At 41.0% G+C, this 19,034-nt stretch overlaps 2 long non-coding RNA genes across 3 annotated transcripts in view; one reads left to right on the top strand and one right to left on the bottom strand.

The window, feature by feature from the left end:
• Positions 1 to 313: 313 nt before the first annotated feature.
• Positions 314 to 19,034, top strand: part of LOC133258172 (uncharacterized) — a 78,048-nt gene continuing 59,327 nt past the window's right edge. Inside the window, exons 1-2 of the long non-coding RNA XR_009739843.1 lie at positions 314 to 447; positions 570 to 639. This is a non-coding gene — a long non-coding RNA (uncharacterized LOC133258172). The remainder of the gene's footprint in view (positions 448 to 569; positions 640 to 19,034) is intronic.
• On the bottom strand, positions 6,217 to 16,025 carry LOC133258167 (uncharacterized). Of its 2 annotated transcripts, none has more exons than XR_009739840.1 (3): positions 15,900 to 16,023; positions 14,874 to 14,946; positions 6,217 to 8,345 (listed from the first exon to the last, which is right to left on the bottom strand). It is a non-coding gene; the product is annotated as an uncharacterized LOC133258167 (long non-coding RNA). The 2 variants fall into 2 exon arrangements; XR_009739841.1 differs by lacking the exon at positions 6,217 to 8,345 and adding an exon at positions 14,283 to 14,442 and having other exon boundaries at positions 15,900 to 16,025.

Genomic DNA, 19,034 nt, shown 5'->3' with positions numbered 1-19,034 from the left:
CCCCCGCGTCTGTCTGTACCATTTCGGTGCTTTCCTAAAAGGCTACAAGCAGGGTCATGTGACTTTCCGCGGTCTCAATAAAAAAAAAATTATTCTATTGCAATAGTGCTTTTCTTTTTATTCTCCTTGTGTGGGCATTTAAGGCTGTTCTAGTGGCAATGAGGCTGGCCCAGCATATCCGTGTCAGTCAATTTCTTCTCATTTCCAAGTGTACTTTTGTGGCATGTAAGCAGCCGATGGTGACACTGGTGTTGCTCGTAGGAGTTCTCCAGCCCATGCGGAGAGAAGGCACGGGAGGGCCCCAGAAGGGCTCGAGGTGTTTGAAGAACTCTCCCCCCACCCCTTCTGGCAAACCGCACCTTTTACTGTTGCTTTTTGTTTTGTTTCGCAAAACAGGGGAATAGTCACTGGAGGACTCTGCTTTCTGCCTTGTGCAAAAGAACCACAGTATGCTGCTTTTATTTTATTTTGGTTTTGGGGGGATAAGACTTGCTATGAGGACAGATACTGCAGCTTTTTTTTTTTTTTTTTTTAAGAACCATTTCCTTTTCTTTTAAATATCCTTGTAGTCATTTAACACACTGGTGTTCATTCTTGCTGCAAAAGAAGGCCATTGTGCTTCCTGACCCCAAAAGCAAGGTGGGTGGCTTTGTTTTATAATTACATTTTCTGTCTTCAGCTTCCTATTTCTCTTGCTCTGTTATTTCCTAAGTGGTGTGCCAAAGTGATCAAAGTGTGAGGCATGGAGTCATAAATGGAGTGATTTTGAAATTGCTGTTGCTGTATCCAGGGCACGTGTTCTTCTAAACTTTGGCTCTGAGGGGCTTTGGCAGTATTTTTCACAAGTGTGTGTGTGTGCGTGTGTGTTGCATGTTCCAAAACACATCACGTTTGGATTTTGGAGTCTGTCATTGTTTAAAACAGAGCCTGGGAAGCGTGCCTCTTTCCCTGGATCGCCTCTACCACACACACGTGTGCGCTCTCGGGTTCCGATGCACACAGGGGCTGCTCACCAGGGCTCTTTGATTTCAACTTCAAGGGAGCAGTTTTGTTCTTTGGATGCCATTTGCTAACTGTGGGCAAAACTTGGTGCCTGGTCTGTCTACTGTGTGTACAAGATGGTCTGGGTTCTAGAAAGAGCAACTGAAGGCTAGCAGTCATCCTTTAAGAAAAATTTATGTCCTGAGACCATCTGGGCGGCCATGTTCGTCTTTTTATAGTGTTTTCCATTTGCAGACATGAGGTGGTTTTTCTTTTTTTCTCTTGTTCAAATGATTTTTCTAATGTAGCTGAAGAACTTGCAAAGAAAGTGATCTTAGGCTGGGAGTAAACACTCTTCCTTCATCCTGGTTGTTACTGATGATTCGTATGTTTTGCCTTTTACTGCAAGAGACATAAGACTGGACAGAGAAAAGGGTTCAGATTTTAGCCTTCCAAATTTCAGTGCATTTTACTTAAGGGAATTTATGCGCAAGTACAGGAATCAGGAAAGCATATTAATTTTAATTCTGCTATAAAGTGACAGTTCAATTTTATAAGTAATTTCTGTCTAGGACAATTTAAATAACATTTCAAAGACTGTAATAGCCTTCAAGTTAGAAATATGTTTTATTAGATTATGAAGTAAACCTCTGCTAAGATAGATATTTTGAATGCATCAAAGTGTGTTTTGTAATTCTTATTCTAAAGAGCGGGAGATTGCCTTAAATATGATAACTGATGACATACGTCTTGGTCAGTGGAGAGCCTAGCTAGTGTGCACAGGGATTTTACGGCCCTACTGAAGTGTTCAAAGCTGAAAGAGTCAAGCCCCAATCCTCTCACCTAGGGAATCCATCTTTGAAAAGAGGAGTAAACGAACCAAGCTAGAGGCAGGAAATGGTCCCCTCACGTGGCCAATGTGTCAGAAAGCAGTCTCACATGCTGTGAGAAGGCAGGAAGGTGTGGGGGTCCAGAGGACAGGCCCTAGAACCACACTGCTTGGGTCTGACTTCACTCTGTTGCGTACTCCGTGTGTGGCCTTAGACAGGTTGTCTAACCTCCTCGTGTTTAGCTTCTTCATCTGTAAAATGAGAGTACCTCCCTCCTAATGTTTTTGAAGGGTTAAAAGAGTTAGTTTATATGAAATACACAAAAAAGATCCTTTAACCCTAGGGAGACTAACCTATCCATTACCTAGCACGTGCTGGTGCAAAGTAGACGGCACTGAACATTTGTCAGGTGAGTGCGGCTCTTATTTCACGGGCTGCCCTGGCTGCTCAGGTGTGACCCAGGGGCAGTAACTAAGTCAGTGTCGGCACCAGGTGTGTGCTTGACTCCCTGAGAATGGCCAGCACTCCAGGAAAAGCTGTGTCTAACTGCTCATTTAGTTTTGGCTGGGTTTGTATATAGTATCTCAATTAGCAATTGAGGTATAAAGTTTCCGAGGAAAGGAGGAGCTCAGATTTGGGGAGAAGGGTCCCATATGCAGTGCAGTGCTTTGTAGAGAAGTAACAGATAACCAATAAGATAATCTAATTTGGGAACACATATCAAAGCACCCTGATCATCATTTGTTATTCGATAAACTGTAGTTACAGACACTGTGCTAAACTCTTTGATACATGATCTCACGTCATCCTCACACTGGCCTTCAAATAGGTAGTTATCATAATTCATCTTTTACAGGTAAGAAATATGTAGCTCAGAGAAGTCAAGTGACTTTCCCAAGGTCACACAGCTAGTAAATGACAGATCTGGAAGCTTAACCCAGGTCTCTGGAAATGTAAAATTTATGCAGTTAATCAACTTCTGTTCTACACTACCTCCCAATCTGTTTGGTTTTATGGAGCTCCTAATCAATGTGGTCATTTATGATTTATAGTGTAAACCATCATGAAAATGGAAATAATGAAGGTTGGGACCTAGACCTGTGAAGTCTTGAGTCATCAGCATCTTGTACAGTGATTTGAATGCCTGCCAGACTCAGGGGAGCGAGACACAGGCCTGCCTCCCAGGGCCTTGCCTACCTCAGTTCCTCCCATGGCTACAAGCAGATGTTTGAAAAAAGCCAAGGGAGAAGTTAGGATTACTTTTTCCCCCGTTGGAAAATCATAATTAAGATGAATTTACCTTAAGTATTAAAACAACAGGTGAATGGCATTGCGTGTGTGTGTGTGTGTGTGTGTGTGTGCGTGTTCAGTTGCTTCAGGCGTGTCCGACTCTGCAACCCTATTGACTATAGCCCGCCAGGCTTCTGGCGGGTGATGAAAGACTTAAAAAACAGAATTCAGACAAGTGGGTGGCAGAGCACTTTTTCCTTTTCACCAAGAGTTCTTCACGGACTTTAAAGATAGTCATTCTCCCGAGCCAGATGACAGGTTTCCTGACCATTTCAGGGGGTAAAGAACAAACTGAGACAATAAGGAAAGCCTTGATCCACATACAAGGTCACTTAAGGGCAAGCAAAGGTGGTGCAGGTGTGATCTGCTTTAACTACACGACTACATGATGGCACCTTTAAACACGTGTGCAGAACCCCAAAAGAGGTCATCAAAGAGCCCACAAGAGAGAGAGAGACTGTAGGAATAGTCAACACCTCCTTAGTAAAAAATACATCCAAATCTAAATTTTAAAAGTGGATGATGAAAAGACGAAAGCTGATAAGAAGTATACTTTTCTTGAGAAGAGAAAACTCAGTCTTGGGTTGGTGAGATTCTACCACCATCAAAACAATTAGAATTCAACTTTGACTTGTGACTTTAATGCTGGGAGAAGGGGAGGGAAAGGGGAGGAAACGAGGTGCCTTCAAGGGGGCTCATGACTCCACACAGCTCCAGCTCCCTGCCTTAATGGAGAGGCTTGCAGTCTCACCAGTCCGGATTCACTGCTGGGCAAGGTTCTGGGTTGACTAGTCCTCTGAGCACTCAACTCACCGTGCTATCTTGGGCTTCTCCTTTTTGAAAGATAAAAGTCATCAGAATATTAACTCACATTTACAGAGTTTTGGGAATACAGACTGTATTTAGAGTTCATTTTGAGCTCTTCGCCATGAAGTCTGAATAAATTTTTTAAAAAAATAGATGAGTACCACATTGTGCCTTGCTGAATATTTGATAAGAACAAGAGAAAACTAAAAAAGCAGCATCAGTTGCTGAATTTAACCCCACTGACATAAAAACGTAGCACGATGGACAACAGAACTGAAGCTGAAAATCTCTAAAAAGAAAGAATGAATGATACGCCAGCCATTTGGCAGCAGATATAATTTTAAGCCATCAAAACTTTTAAGGACCTTGAGTCATTTTCTTCAAATTTGACTTGACTTTCTTTCTGCATCTGTGAATTTGCCATGTTAAAGTTTATTGCTATAACCAGTTTTGAATGAGGGTGCATCTTTTTTGAAAAGGTCTGAGTACTTTTTGATTATTTGATGGAAAGGATATACACTTTTCCTTCTTATGTAGCTTTCAAACTAACTGCTCTGATATAAATAAAATCTTGAAAAACATGTATGCGCCCTTTTTAAGCTAAGAGCACACATTCTGTTCCCTGAAAATTATGTGATTGCTGAAAGCATCTTATGAATGAGATGGTTCTCAGCTCTAGATTAGTCAGCTAGCCAGCAGATCAGATCTTATTCCTATAGTTCCACAGTCGAGAGTGAATGCGATGATCAGCAATGCCCAAATGCAAACCTCAAGGCAACAAAGCAGTGAGCCCCCAGGGCAGGCTGTGAGGACAGGAAGCCACTGGAATCTGGTTGCTAGGAGACACTCCTCTCGCTTTTGCTGGCGGCAGGAAGATGTCCTTGAGCGTGGCTTCCCCTGGGGTCGGCTTTGGACAAGCTGCGAAGCAGTCTGTCTTGGCTAGTGCCATCCTCCCAGTAGGACTGACCAGTCCATGGCTGCAGGTGACGTGGAGGGGCAATGACGGGCTCTGTTACCTCAGCAAGTTTCTCACACGTGCCCTGCCTTTCTGATAGACTCTTGAAATCAAGAACTATTTCATATGTCTATTCTGGGTTTTGAGGATATGGCAAAGGTAGATCCCTGTATGATGCTTACATCTGTGAGAATTTTGCAACGTGAAATTACATGAAACACGGGACTTCCCTGGCAGTCCAGTAGTTAAGATTCTGCTTCCACTGCAGAGGTTGTGGGTTCAACCCTTGGTCAGGGAACTAAGACCCCACATGCCATGTTGGGCGGTGAGGTCAAAACAAAACCAATAAATAAATACATAAATACACAAATAAATAAAATGATAAGAAACAGCCTACAAGTGCTGCAGGGGAAAAGAGGGATAGGATAATTAGTTAATAGGAATAGAAAGAGATGTCCTGGGAGAGAGAACTGGGGCTGGGGGTGTTGCTTAGGGAAGGATGACTCTCACAGGAGAATAACATCGACCTGGGAGAGCTCTCATGGGGGCAGGTGGGGTGGAGGACTGTGAACCTTGTCTATCTTGCTCGCAGAAATATCCTTAGTACCTAGGTCAGTGATTGGTAGAAGGTGCAGCCTCAGTGCTCAACGGAGTTAAAAAATTAAGGTGCTGCTGGCAGATTCTGAGCCTGGTAGAGAAGAAAGTTTTGTGGTTTATAAGTGCTCTTCCTTTTAAAAAAATTATTTTAATTAGGGGATAACTGCTTTATAATATTGTGATGGTTTTTGCCATACGTCAATATGAATCAGTCACAGGTATATATGTGTCCCCCTACATCCTGAATCCCTATCCCTCCCTCTCTCCCCACCTTATCCCACCAGGTTATCACAGAACACCAGCTTTGGGTGCCCTGCTTCATACATCAACCTCACACTGGTCATCTATTTTACATATGGTAGTGTGTATGTTTCCATGCTGTTCTCTCAAATCATCCCACCCTCTCCTTCTCCCACTGAGTGCGAAAGTCTGTTCTTTTTTTTTTTTCATTATCTTAATTTTATTTTATTTTTAAACTTTACAATATTGTATTAGTTTTGCCAAACATTGAAATGAATCCGCCACAGGTATACATGTGCTCCCCATCCTGAACCCTTCTCCCTCCTCCCTCCCCATACCATCCCTCTGGGTCATCCCAGTGCACCAGCCCCAAGCATCCAGTATTGTGCATCGAACCTGGACTGGCAACTTGTTTCATACATGATATTACACATGTTACAATGCCATTCTCTCAAATATTCCCACCCTCTCCCTCTCCAACAGAGTCCATAAGACTGTTCTATACATCAGTGTCTCTTTTGCTGTCTCGTACACCGGGTTATTGTTACCATCTTTCTAAATTCCATATATATGCGTTAGTATACTGTATTGGTGTTTTTCTGTCTGTTCTTTATGTCTGTGTCTCCTTGCTGCCCTGCGTTTAGAATCATCGGTACCACCTTTCTAGATTCCATACAAGTGCTCTCTCAAATGCATTATTTCTCAAATACATGCAGTTTATTTATATGCCAATTACAACTCAGTGAAGCTATTGAAAATACATGATCTCATTAGCTATTTACAACTTGGTGCAGGGCACCTGCTCATTATTTCATTTCACAGAGGAAGAAACAGAAGGACCCAGAGAGGCACATGGCTTGCCCGAGTTTAGATGTTTCAGAAGCCAAGACTTCTGGGTCTTCTGTCTCCACACACCTCATTTGCCCCCTTCTGGGAGCAGCTCTCTGCTGAGGGGCTTGGGACAAGGCCAGCCTCCGGTGGAGGAGGCCAGCCGGGAGGCGGTGACAAATGGCTGTTTATGAGGTGACTGTGGTGCTGGCTCCGGGGACTGGAGAGGAAGACAGGCGAGCAGGGTTCTCTCTCTCTCTCTTTCGCCCTGTGCTTTGCTCGCTTTGCCTTTCCTCCCCATTCTCCCTCAATCGCTGCCGGGGTCCGGACCTCTGAGGACATTCCTTGCTAAGCGTCATGTGTATGGACTCCATGACTGCCACAGTGGCCACAGGGCCAGCTTTGGGACAATACTGTCCACAGAGGAAAGGGCAACCTTCCCCTCCCCAGTTTTATTGAGATAGAATTGACATATAACATTGTCTAAATTCAAATTATGCAATATAATGCAAATTGCATGTTTGCAAATTTGCATATTGCAAAATGATTACCAAAAAAAAGATTAGTTAACATTCATCACCTCATATAATTACAATTTGTTTCCCTTGTGATGAGAACCTTTTAAGATCTACTCTTAGCCATGTCTGAATATATGACACTGTACTGTTAACTGTAGTCAGCATGCTGTATGTTGCATCCCTAGGGCTTATGGATCTTACAACTGCAAGGAACTGTAACTTTGGACCATTTTCACCCAGTCCCCTCACCCACTGCCCCTGTCTCTGGCAAGTGCAAATCTGATCTCTGTTTTGAGTTTGTTATTTTTTAGATTCCACGTATAAGTGAGATCATACAGTATTGTCTTTCTCTGACTCATTTCACATAGCATAATGCCCTCGAGAGCAGCACCTTTTGGATCTGAAGCATGATATCTGTGGCACCTCTTGAAGAGGTCTGATATAAAGAGAATATGAAGAATGAGATTTGGAGCCCGTCAAATATTACTCGTATTTAGACCGCACTTGTGACTGTTGCATTTAAATAGGTATTTAAAAGACTATCTTAATGGGCTTCCAGATCTGGTTTCAAAAATAGTCATGCAACTCTCACATGTGTGAATGAAAATCACCAAATTTTGACTTGAAAATTAAATAGCCTCACAAATATAAGCCATTAGACCATGTGAGAGAGGCCATATAGTCCCAGGGGCTTCGGAAGCAGATGACTGAAGTTGGAATCCACATTCTCCCATTTATTGAATACTAGGTGTTACTTAACCTCTTTGAGTCTCAGTTTCCTACTTAACAGGTTTGTGTGCCCGTTAAATAATAAACTAAATATAAAGAATTGTTTGCAGCTCCAGTGATCACCTTCTGGCTGGTCACCACCGTCTCCTCCATCATCAGCTCATCATCTTCATCAGCTGCATTACCAAAAACAGTCTGTCCTAGCCCGTGGCACTAGAGAAAAGCGGACTTGCTTCCTTTAGCATCTGGAGTCTCCCAAGGCTGAAGGTTATATTCCTAATGCTACAACTTCAATGATTTTTACCCTTATACCTCCTTCGACAGTCTTTTTTTCCCCTACCAACTTGCTCATCTAGAGCTGTTCCACTTGAAGGGCTTCTTAGTACACATTTGTTGAGTAAATGTATGAAATGAACCGCATCACATCCAGTGAGGATTCTTCCTTTGTGAAGGGTTGTGGTGGTGGTTGGTGAATAGTGTTGATAAACAGGAGTGACTTGGGACAAGGGTTTCTGTGGGGTCAGGTGCTAGATTCTCAACCCAGTCATTCAGAAATTCCTTTTCATTAAACTGCAAAGCAACCAATTGGAAAAGAAAAATTCAGTCAACTAGTTCTTTTATGGGAAACACCCAGGTTAGCAAGCTTTTTCTCCCACTCTGATGTCCTCTCATCGGCCTCTGCAGTGGCGTGGCTAGATTGAGTCATGGTCCCAACCACAGCCTTACCTAAGGCTCCTGTGACACAGCCTCCGGTTCAGTGTGTGTTCCAGCCCCAAAGCACTCAGCCAGCTGCTCTAGAAAGAGCAGGCTTGACCATCTCCAGCCCCTTCACCAAGCCTCAGTGACCTGTTCTCATAGTCATCTTGCTGCTGAAGCCCAGTTTGCATCAGAGTACAGTTAAGGGGTAGAACAGCAATATTAACCACCTGAATAAAAGGCAAATGGGAACAGGATTTTTTTTTTAAGCCAGCAAGGAGCTCAAGAAATCAGCCTGAGTGAAAGGCAGTTTGGGGCCAGTAAGATGTATCTTCCCGAGAGGTATTATACCAATACATGGAAACAAGAGGTCCCTTGTCCCTTCTTAATAACAGAGTCAAACAGATATAAAACCACCTTTTAGTCTTTTAGTCATACTTCAAAGTAAAAAAAAAAATTTTTTTTTAAAGTATTAGGCCTGTATTTTCCTTTATTAGCAGAAGCATTTCTTCATATTCTCCCAAGAATACTAGTGGCTAATAGTGACCTTGAACAGGTTCTAGGATCCTGGCAAACTCACTTAACTCTGGCTGCTCCATCCCCAGGAGCTCAGACTGCCAGTCTGGAGTCATCTCAGCTGGGGATCTGGCTTTGCATTTCTTTGCATAAATTCAGCCCATGGGTCTCATCCTAAAGTAACATCAGATGTGTATCCAAGAAACACTTTTCTTTCAGATGTATTTGCCTATCCGCCAATCCAGTCCTTAAATATTTTCACACAGTCTGTATATTCCAAAAGATGCCTTGTCTGTCTTCTTGACGACTGTATCTCTAAAACTTAGCCTATGTCTGGAATAGCATAATCACCGAAAGAATATTTGTTCAGTAAATAATCAAATGATTATCAAATACCCACTATGTATTGAAACTGGAGGCCATCGATATCATAAAACACGGTTCCTGACGTCACTCTCGGTATTCACAACTCTTTTTCAGCCTGGCTTTGTACCTCATCAGAAAAGTAGATTTCAAGGCTGCTAATGCTCTTTTTATATTCAATTGACTGGCCGTTTCAATAATTGACTGCGTAGTGCATTAACACAGATGCAAAATTCCCTTCAGAGACAAATGAGGGGAAAAAAAAATAATCAGCTTCACATCAGACAGATTCTCATCATTTCTCCCTAAAGTGCACAGCACCTAGTCACTAATGGCTGTAGGAGACTTTGGAGACACTGATCTAATGACTGCACCATTTCCTACAGGTCTTGTTAGCTCCTAAAACCATATGTAAGAAGTTATTGTATTTGGCTTTCTTAAGCCCTGTTTTAAAAGCAAGGCATTTAATTAGTGCTTGTTAAGATGTTGCGAGCGCTCTGACCACTTCTGTCACCCCTGCTGTTTCTTCTTGGTCAGCATATTTTCTGGAAGTGTTGTTTCCAGGAAAGCACACGAGATGCTTCTCTGCTTGGAAGCTGTGTGTGTCCACACGAAGCCGGTTTGGAATGAGACCCAGGACCTCGTCAGACTGGCCGTGCAGGAAGGGCCTCTGTGTTCCCAGCAGCTTCTTTGAAAGACCTCTGGTTTTGACATATTTATTGAGAAAGCTGAGACCTCAAAATGGGTTTAGGACCACTATAGGAGCCCTAAAGAAGAAGGTCACAAAAGGGAAATGTATTCGAAATATTAAATCTAAACATGTTTCTAAACATTTCATAAAAGGGGAGTTTGCTTGAAAGGATATAATTTTCAGTTACTCTAAGAGATGCTAGGAAAACTGCAAAACAGTTCATGGCACTGAAAAATCCACTGATACGAAAATAATAAATATGTTGAATATGGTTCTATTAAATTTGCAAATACTTAATACCATTAATTTAATTCAATTAACTATATTTAAAATTCAAGCTGGTTTTAAACAGTCAGACAATTTTACTAAGTTTTCCCCAGAATCCTTTATCCATATTCAGATTAGAAGGGTTTGATATCTGTGGTTTATGAATCACAAATGCATGCCAAATCCAGTTCTAAAAAATATTACAGGACAATAAAATATGAATTTGTGGATATGAGGAAATATATGTGTCTAGATGGATTAAGGAATGTTATATAACCTACTAAGAGAATTTACTTATATCCCCCCTCCAACATCCCAAACATATATCCCAACATAAGTTTCATGTTGGTTATTGCATAAGTGATAATTTAAAAATTTTTCCATTCTCTTTGAAATGTGCTCTTTTAAGGTAATCCTTAATTAAAGAGGAAGTCCAATGAACGTAATTTACACTTAGCCAAATTATTAAATCTCCATATTCCCTAAGAAATTTCTATTGGAATCCCTTTTGCCTCCATAACTGAAACCTTTAAATATATGGAAGGCCTCAGTGAAGGATTAGCATTTGGCACCGGGTGTAAACATTTCCTGTTGGGCCCTCAACCACTAACAAGCTTCTTGTTTGGGAAAGAGGGGCAGGAAAGGTGGGAGGGAGGGAAGATAGGGGAGAAGTTGGCCAACTCAACATCTGAAATCTTGATCATGGTTTTCGCTTTGCACTGATGATCAGTGGTATTGGTGTCTATCCGTGTGTCTTTCCCTGTTTGGATGGAGAGGACCCAAGACCATCTGTAGTCATGATGGTTATTAGAGCAGCCCAGCCAGATATCTGGCTGCATCCCTGCCCCTGAAGCAGTTGTTGGCCACTCCTGATTCCCTTTGAACGTATTACCGTGATTCACCAGTTTCTTGATGTGAGCGAGAGTCAAGTCCTGGCTTCAGTCTAGTTGGAAACAAGATTTATGAAATGAGGAGGGGTATCCCCTTTGCTGGAAGAATGGCTGTTTTCGTCGGCATAGGGTTTAATGATGCAGCAGGTTCCTCTGCACCCTGGACAACTCACTCTTTGAACACGGAGAGAAACAGCGCATCAGAAAATTATTTTCATGGTGTTGCCATGTTTACTGTTTCCTGTGATCTTTGCCTGAAAGTGTTTTTAACAAAAATGAGGGTTGAGCAAAGAAATATTTGAGCCAGGGGATGAAAGGGGTTGTTATTATGTTTCCTTTCCAGGTTAATGTGGTGGCCTTTGATTTAAGCACCATAGACTTAAGACAGGATATGACACCAATTAAAAACATGAAACTTAATTTTTGGACTAAACGATTACATACTCTTTCTTCTGATATCTTGTTGATGGTTACTGACATGACATTTATTTCTCAACCACAATCCTAAATGTATTGGATTGGATTGATTTAAGGTACATAGGGCAACTGAGAGTAGTGCACATAAAAGTCTAGACCCATCTCCCAAACTGTAAAGTAGCTCTTTGCTCTTCCCTTGTCAGCACAAGGTCAAGAACACAGGCAAGCTGACTCTGTGAGCCCCAGACCCACTCATCTTGGTTGGAGGCAGATTTAAATTTAAGCTCTAAATATCGAAACAAAATAATTGATTTTACCTCCTAAAGTACAGCAGGGGGAAAAAATTAATAACTTCTCTTTAGCTTTACATTTAAATTACGTTTTTTCACAAGACTTTTTGTATTTATTGAAAACCCACTGTAAATAGTAATCACAATATACTACATGATGAATTATTAAAAATATGAAAAGTAGTGTGCTATATCTGGGTGACAATATGTTTAAATAATAAAATTGAATATTCATATTTAATCCAATGCAACAAAGAGTGAAAGTGAAGGCATGCAAATTAACAAGCCAGGTCAAACTCCTCATCTTTTCACTTAGGTACCTTGTTTCACTCTAACTAATGATCCCATGAAAAAAGTATTAGTGGTTTCAGTTCAGCCCCTGGTGGTCTATGTCACATATTACATAACCCGCTGGTGGGTCCTCCAGGGCTATACTCTATTGATAGACAGTAGGCTTTTATAATTCTGTCTGTGTGTGTGTGACCTACCTATTATACACTTGAAAATACCGGAAATATTTATTAAAAGGAGACAAGTTAAATTTTGTAAGACCTTTCAATGAGTTTAAAAATTTCACACCTGCAACTCTACACTAAGTGCTCAAGTTATTATGTTTAAAAGAAAAAAGCTACTCGTAACTTTGACTCCTTGTGGAAAATTACCAAACACACTGCAGTTTTTTTAACCACGAAAATCCCTATTTCCCCTGTGTGGTTAGCTCCTCACTGTGTCTCCAAGGAGTCTATGGAAGTCTGAAGCATTGCAGAAAAATGAGAATTTCCACACTTAAATGCAGCCAAAGCAGCATTTTTAATGATTAAAAATAAGAGCAGAAGTGGAAGAGGAAGGGACCCTGGGTCCTTGTTTTGTTTTTTTGCTCCCCTAAAAAAATAAGAGTGTGGGGTGTTCCAGGTGAGAGTCAAATGTGGGCCTGTTTTTAATTTTTACAGGATTTTTTTTTTTTAAGGAAAAAACCTCCCTTAAATCTCCTCACTGTCATTTGCATGCCGTGAACGCTAAAATGAAAGGAGGCATCAAGGCCAAATTCACCGTTAACGGCTTTTGTGAGCTGTCAGGAGCAGTTCTCAGGATCTGGGCTTTTATTTCAGTTTGCGAAATAAGTGTGCATTTTTGACGAGTTCTTTCCATCGTTCAGTTGAATGTACACAGCAGATGCTTCCAGTATGACATCCACCCACCCTCCCACACAGGTTTTATACATTTAAAGAAGATGAATATCTTTAGCCCCTTAGTAATAACATTTTTAAAAGCTCAATATTTGGATCAGAGAGTAGAATACTTTCATAGGCAACTCTCGTGGGCAAACGTGCTAATTGTTTTCTATGCCACCCTTTCATTGTGTGCGAGCGGATAGCAAAATGGTGGTTCCAGCATTTTGTTGTATGAGGGCTTCTTTGCAGACAGCCTCCCATCTCGGATCGCATAACCAGTTCGTGTAAGAGAGAAAAGCCACATTTCCCACGCTCAGGCACGGATTCAATAAAGCATACACAGATCTTCCTCTCCTTACTGCTCTGCAGATGCTCAAGAAAAATTTTAGATACATTCGATACAAAGAGAGTAAATCCTGGTTAAAAATTTAAAAATGTAACAGAAATGATGTTTCAGTTAAACACGTAACTCCATGGTGTTGGTAAATGCAGATATTATGCATAGACTAATGTCCCAGTTAGAAATCTACCTTGAGAAAAGATCCAAGACAGTGTGAGCATAGAGAATATGAATGTTTTACTTGTGAATAAATGATCTTTCCAGATCAAGGTTGAGGTCATTGGCAAGCAAGTTTAGGTGAGCTCATTCCACAGTTATTTGCACATGCAAATCCGGCTTCTAAATTTTTCTTACCTTTTTCTGTCTTTTGTTCATGAAAAGATCTTTGATTAATTTCTTAAAATAAAAATATTCAAATAATTGAGCAATATAATAATTAAGCTTTGCTTCTAGTATCCATTATGAACTAGCTCCTAAATAGAACCAAAGGTAAGATAGATTTTGACTTACCTTTTACTGGATCTCAAATCGAAGAGAGATAAATTTGACTGAGAGAAGAATGTGACATTGCTCTGTATTGCCTACAGCTGAATCACCACTCTCTTTTGTCTGAAGGAAAACATTTTCTTCTCAATGAGGTGTATATTTTTAAGACTGAGAAAAACAGGGGGATAGCATTTTTTTTTTGCCATTTGACTGAAATTTCCAAACATTGAGATTATAAAAACAATGGTGCTACATAAAACAGACCTGCAGCAACACTGTTTATGGCACACACAACAGTATTATTTCTCTGTTTGGTGTGGAGAAATTGTAAATAGGAGTGTGTAAAGCTATTAAATCTAGAAGCAGGAGGACTCTTACGGCAAGGTTTATTATACCAATGTCTGAAAAAAGCCTTACTTTTTTATCTGTGGGTGTTAAATCTTCGTGTTTGCAACAGTATTTTAACTCCGGAGCTATTTATCTGGTAGCATCTTCGAGAAAAAGGAAATGGACAGATGTCCATAAACAAAGGGCTCCACCTGGTGGTAAAGGGAAGGTATGAAATGTCGATGAGAACTAATGCTGTAAAGGGCGAACAGATGGAAAGGCAGCATCTATGCGAGTGTATGTGTGTGTGTGTGTGTGTGTGGCAATAAATATATTTGATGCAGAACAATAACACATCCCCCAAATTTGGATTTCAATGTTGATATAGCTTTACAGTTAACACTTTATTATTTCTTTCAAATTCAATCCTTCTAACATATTTACAAGTTATTTTATTCCAAATGCATCCATCAGAACATACATAACGTGTGACCCTGACAGACAGGAAGCAGAATAGAAGGCAAACTCTCCATATCACCCGATCATCTTACTTTTAAGTACAATACCAACCAGTAGACAAATTTAAACAAAGAAAGCATTTGTTCCAACCCAAGGGTGTTCCTTGGGTAACTTCGTGGCTCACCTCATTAGGAAGGACTGGAGAGCATGTGGTACAGAATTCAATCGGCAGGAAAGGAGTAATTTCAAATCCATGCCTAAAACACAGAAAATTGCTCATTTTAAAATGGCATTTCTGGCTGAAATGTTGAAGAATTTGAATCTACATATTGTGACTCTTCCACCTTTTGAAACTCTAAAATTAGACGAGGAATTACACATACCAAATGCTATGCAAAATGTAAAATAGGCACACCGTTTATAGCTCTCGACGTAAGGTGGAAATTAAATCTTCAGCCTCCAATAAAATTGTATTTCTGTAATAAAACTGCTGCACTTTGACACTGGACTACATTGAATCCCAAATTAAACACCCCATTTACTGTACTGTAACAAGAAAAAGAGTTCGCTGTACTGAACACTATTACAGATAGAAAAAGGTATTATATTTTGCCTTGCCATCTAGGTGGAGTCCCCCCAAACAGGCGCTTGCCCCACCCCTTCTTTCTTAGAACATAACATATTTTGACGAAGGGAAAATTGAAGGTTTGTCTTTCATTGCTAAAGCGTCTGTTTCTTCCTTAATTATACAAACCTGCATAGGGGAGTAGGTCTAAAAAAGTCCATCAAGTACTCTACTTAGTACAAAATGTCCTATTGCGTTTCATGGATAACTCAGCCCCGTAAGCAGAAACAGCCGGTGTGCTCAGGGCTGGGGACATTTCTTTATGCGTTATATACAATGGAGGTGTTCTCCCAGAGAACTTACACCCACTGCCCCCTCCATAGCTACATCTGCAGTGTACACATATTGCTACAGAATCTATGGGAGGTTTAAACTTAGGATCTGTTCACACAGGTTATGTATTTATCTCACGCAGTGTTGATTTAGAAGAATTAGACTGGATATTGTTTTAAGATGCTGGTTGATTCCACACCCGCCGCCCCCAAGCCAGCACGGCCATTCGGCATTTCTGAAGGGGCTTTATGAGAAGTTAAAATCGACAGAGGTGAGAAGTAGAGAACGATGAATACTAATGTTGCTTCTTACCAACTGAAGAGCAGGCCAGCAGGACGGGATGCTGTGTGTCGGTGTCTCTGCCTTCCTCCCGCCGGCCCCGCGGAGCCCCCCTCTAGTGGACGGAAGGGGGAATTGCCTCTCCCGGCGGCCTTTCTCCTTGGCACATATACCTCCCCTCCCCCTCTCTCAGGAGATGGTGGATATTATTAACCTTCAAGCACGATACAGCGAGATGAATGTTAATCGTGAAGGGATTTCTAATCAAGTTTAATGGTGTAGGACAGAGAGAAGTTGTGTTAGCAGTTTCAATTCTGCTAGAAATGCTAATTGTTGCATTTCATGTAATAGGTGAGGATCATATGAACGTGGTAACAGCTCTGTTTCCATTTGGAAGTTGTTGCCTGTAATTTTGAGACAAGTATGGAGGAAAGGGACAGAGTCCTTAGTGCTGACGACTTGTCAAGAAGCTAATTTCTTGGGAACCATTAGATATTTAGGGCTTGATGTCTACTCAGTTCAAGAAAAGAGTGAACTCCTGGGAGAAAAATCGCTGAGTATGAGAAGCCCTGGGGAGGTGTTGAATCTGCAAGTATCACATGTCTCCACTAAAGGATGCAGAGGTTACAGTATTGAGTCACTGATGAGAAGAGCACTTCCATCTTTTGTGTTTCCCTTTATGGTTCACTGCCATTTTTGCCAACATGTGAAGGTAACTTAAAAAAACAAACAAACTTATTTTGTATTGGGGTATAGCCTACTAATAATGTTGTGATAGTTTCAGGAGAACAGTGAAGGGACTCAGCCATACATATACATGTATCCATTCTTCTCCAAATTCGCCTCCCATCCAGTCTGCCACATAACATTGAACAGAGTTTCATGTGCTATACTGGAAGTCCTTGTTGGTTATCCATTTTAAGTATAGCCACGTGTACGATTTTTTTTAAAGCAGATATTTCACCCTGACTTTGGAAATAGAGCACTTAAGAGTCCTAGATGAGCAAGGGGAGAGTCCCCATTCTCTGGCCTCTGTCTCCCTCATTGACTCATGAGTCATTGCCTGTGCTCTGATGTAAGGATGCCCTACTGTACCCAGCGCTGATGCTCCCACTCTGGTGAAGTTGGCATCTCCTGTACTTCTGTTGTCTGTCCTGGTCCCCTGGCTACTTGAGCTGCGGTTCTTGCAGGGCAGATATGTACATGGAAGTGAGGGTGCTGGGCTGTGCTTAGTCGCTCAGTTGTGTCTGACTCTTTGCAACCCCATGGACTGTACCCTGCCAGGCTCCTCTGTCCAAGGGGATTCTCCAGGCAAGAATACTGAAGTGGGTTTCAATGCTCTCCTCCAGGGGATCTTCCCAATCCAGGGATCAAACCCAGGTCTCCCACATTGCAGCCATATTCTTTACCATCTGAGCCACCAGGGAAGCCCAAGAATACTGGAGTGGGTAGCCTATCCCTTCTCCAGGGGATCTTCCAGAGCCAGGAATCTAACTGGGGTCTGCTGCATTGCAGGCAGATTCTTTACAAGCTGAGCTTCCAGTATTAGATGTTAAATGAGCAATGTCTTCAGTGCATACTTTTACTTGACTTTGATTACTTTGTATGGCTCAAGCCTAAACCACTCTAGTACTGTCATAAATTACCTGCCAATGAACTGGAAAGCCTTTTGCTGCAGTGCAATTTACCAGTTCAGTGTGGGCCTTGAAAAGTTTCCTTGTATTTTCATAGTTTACATGCTCAGTCTAAGTTTAAAAAACATCTAAGTGATAAATACAAAAGATCAAAAGATAGTCCTGAAGGCTCTGCACCTGTATGGAGATGGTTCATTTTAACTGTGTTGTGCCGGCCTCTGTTTTTGGCTATTGTCATCATTTATCTTTTTTTTTTTTTTACAGACTCCTCAAAAAATGATTCAGTGTAGAGGAGATAAAAGTGATTCCCGGGTGTTAACATAAGAAGTGAAATCAGTGACCAACATTAGTTTCCCATCAATAATGATAATTATGCTAATTAGTCCAGGCATCACACACCTGTGCAAAGCCCTTATCCCTATTTTACAGATGAAGTAACTGAGACACCAAAGGTTAATTGCTGGCACAAAGCCATGCCGCAACTTTGTCAGTACCACAGTTTAAATCTCCCACTCTTGCTTCCTTGGCAATAGAGAAATTATTCTTCTTTTCAAAGAAGGGAAATTTATTGCTTGCATCACAGGAGATAGGCACTGATGAACAACAGAACAAAGAGATCACATATTGTTCTAAATTTGTAGAATCTTTCTGTGTTAGTGGAGACTTTTACTGTATTTTCTAGGTTGGAGTTATTTTAGTGTCTAAAATTCCACATTATGTACTGTTAGCAAAATCAATAGTCACCCATCCGAATGAGGAGATGGTGGTTAGAAATGGCACAGACCCCCGCGTATCCTTGTTTGAAGATAGAGTCAGTTCAGTGAGATCCTCTACTTCTTTTCATTTTCTTTCCCAGAAGAATATGTGTTTTTTCGCTCCCCAAATGTTTCAGTAAATGTTGCAGCTGTGCAGCAAGAGGCAGTTTTGCATGCATATATTCTGAGAACAATGTGGAGTATTTATCCCAGGGGATTAAAAAACCCCCGCAACAACAAACTTGAAAACAGATGGTTCTGATACAATCTGATAAGAATGTAAACAGGAAAATATCTTTGTTGACTTATTTCTTAGTAATTAGTAATAATTAGTTATTGTCTGGAGATGAATTACAGTTTTGATTTCGCAAGTGTGGCCACCAACAGCCTCTGAAAGTGAAACCAAATTTCTGAAATTGGTAAGGAATTACTGACTCCCACTGAAACCTCCCCATTAACATTCTCCTTGATTGATATATAAGAATGAAAACTCTGGAAAGGATCATTTCTGCATTCTTAATTGTTTCATTTGTTACCGTATGATTGAGAGATATTAAAGCCCTATAATCAAGCCATAAATGGGTTCACTTGAAAAATAACTTAAAATGTCTCTACAGCTTAGAGCACTAACACTCTGCTTCCTTCTCTCCCTCCTTCCCTCCCTCCCTCCGTTCCTTCTTTTCTTTTTCTGATCTTAGATGAAGATAAAATCTTCTCTTTAGAGCCTGAACTGGTTTTCTTTGAACTCATTATACTTCTTTGTCAAAGACTGTATTTAG

The sequence above is a fragment of the Bos javanicus genome, chromosome 2 (genome assembly GCF_032452875.1).
Source record: "Bos javanicus breed banteng chromosome 2, ARS-OSU_banteng_1.0, whole genome shotgun sequence".
In the NCBI taxonomy this organism is placed as follows: Eukaryota; Metazoa; Chordata; class Mammalia; order Artiodactyla; family Bovidae; genus Bos; species Bos javanicus.
Note: the sequence above shows the minus strand (reverse complement) of the source record. Positions and strands in the feature narration are given on the sequence as shown.